This window comes from Cryptomeria japonica, chromosome 8 (assembly GCF_030272615.1).
Source record: "Cryptomeria japonica chromosome 8, Sugi_1.0, whole genome shotgun sequence".
Lineage (NCBI taxonomy): Eukaryota > Viridiplantae > Streptophyta > Pinopsida > Cupressales > Cupressaceae > Cryptomeria > Cryptomeria japonica.
The window spans coordinates 394,106,572-394,108,865 of NC_081412.1; the positions used below are offsets into that span (position 1 = coordinate 394,106,572).

The 2,294-nt window shown below is 30.4% G+C and overlaps 1 non-coding gene across 1 annotated transcript; it reads right to left on the bottom strand.

Annotated features, from left to right (window-relative positions):
* Positions 1 to 1,920: 1,920 nt before the first annotated feature.
* Positions 1,921 to 1,993, bottom strand: TRNAF-GAA (transfer RNA phenylalanine (anticodon GAA)). The gene has a single exon. It is a non-coding gene; the product is annotated as a tRNA-Phe (tRNA).
* Positions 1,994 to 2,294: the final 301 nt, after the last annotated feature.

The following is a 2,294-nucleotide window of genomic DNA, read 5'->3' on the forward strand; positions in this document are numbered from 1 at the left end:
GGTGGTGGGATTGAAGGTCGGGTACCACAGTTTCAGGAGCAATAAAAATTTGTCCTCCCAACTCCATTGGTAGTCACAGAGGACCTTCTTTTGATCTAATTTGAAATTAAAAAAAAAACAACCACAAAATGGCCCCATGCCCCTGAAAAAATTTGGACATCTCCCTCAAGAATGGGTTTCCAAAAAATTGTGATCCATTTGTGAAGATCACACAAACCTGGTCAAAAGCCCTTGGATCTCCCAATTAAACCCAGTTCAGAGAAATGCCTTTCATTTTCTTTTATTTCATTATCTATATCCGCCCCTAGCAGTATTGTCGGTCTATCTGCTGCCTGAATGCCCTGAAAATAGTGCTTTGTGCTTCCTTCCTTTATTTGACCATTATCTTGGTGAGTTACCTTCATCTTGTTGTGCTTAGATAGTGCTTCCTTTATTTGACCACAACAAGATAATGTATTGAGTTACCTTCATCTTGTTGTGCTTAGATAGTTACCTTCATTTTGTTGTGAATTACCTTCATTAGTGTATAATTTATTGGTAACCACAACTCACCAATCTTCAATACCATACATAAACTTAGAAGTGATTAGATAGTGCTTCCTTTATTTGACCACAACAAGATGAAGGTAACGATATCATTTAAATCATTGGAATCTAGGAGATGATGGAGAGAAGTTGAGTTGCATAGTTGATGAATTTGTTTCACATTATTAAGGGTAGTTCACATTAAATAAAATGGTATCATCATCAATTTTATTAGCATAACATCTTCTATAAATTCACTCAACTCGAGGCATTTTTTGGGTACTACAATAGTTAGTTTCACTAAAGAGATCATGATAATTATTCTTTATTTTAACAATATTCTTATTTTAAGTTGATAATATTTGAAACATAATTTTGATAAATCAAACTATTATTTATATAGTCTTTGTAATATTTCAATGTAATTTCAACTAAATTGGCTTGAAAGACTTTTGAAATGCGCCACTCAATTGTATCGTGTACTTACATCTTTTGTTTTTATTGTACAAAGTTTGCTCTTGTTGTTATTGCCCCTCCCTCTCTTACCCATGTATGGTAACTCATCATATGTAGAGGAGTCACCTCTATGATTAGAACAAATGACTTCCCTTTCTTTTCTACCAATTCTAATATGTCATTCAATGTGCTAAGAGTAGTATTTAAGTCATAGTACAAATAAATATATATATATATATATATATATATATAGAATCATTCAATGTGCAAAGAGTGTAGTATTTAAGTCGTAGTATACACATAAGTATGTAAAGGAATATATATATATATATATAGAATCATTCAATGTGCAAAGAGTGTAGTATTTAAGTCGTAGTATACACATAAGTATGTAAAGGAAAAGTATATATAAGATAATTATCATTTACTAAAAAATAGACAAAGACAATGATATTTTTTTATAATGGTCTTTTTATATACAAATACATTAAGAATGAAGAAGTCTAAGTTCTTTTGATTCTTGTCAATAACCTTATTTAATTGACTATCTTCTATATTAAAACATAAGTTAAATTTCAATAGATCTAATCTTAATTTTCTTTAATTAATTATAAATGTCACTTACATTTTATATACAGAAAATCCATTAATAATTCTAAATTAAAACAATTTACATTTATTTTTCAAATATCTAATCATAACATTCAAACTTCACAATATAAAATAATAATAATTTTATTTTTAAATTACATCCAAAGTCTCCTTACAATTTCTCCTCTGTATTGTTGAGAGTGGAGAACTTCATATGGAAGAAAACAAAACTTTTTAAAATTTACTTAATCACATCCAAAAGTCTCCTTACAATTTCTCATGGAGAACTTCATATTCAACAAAACAAAAAACATGAGCATCTGAAACCAGCAAAACAGCAACATAAGCTGCGGTGAGCGTGGATCGAACACGCGACCTTCAGATCTTCAGTCTGACGCTCTCCCAACTGAGCTATCCCCGCTTGGTGTAAAAAGGGTGCTTTGTTTTGTATTTAATTGAACTGTAAAGTCTTGAAAACACGAAAAAAGCTACTCTTTAAGTTCGTTGTTTACTGTCTATGCGCGCACTTGCACTTGGTCTTTTCTCTCTATTACTTTTATTTTCGTCCCTCATTCCTTTACTTTCTAATATAACTATAAAATTACAAGCATCCTCTTGCTTATTCTTAATGCATTATGTATTAATATCATAGGAAATAATGTGAGATAGATGGTCAAACGATAAGAAATTTTCTCATTTTAAATATACAACACGGTCAAGAA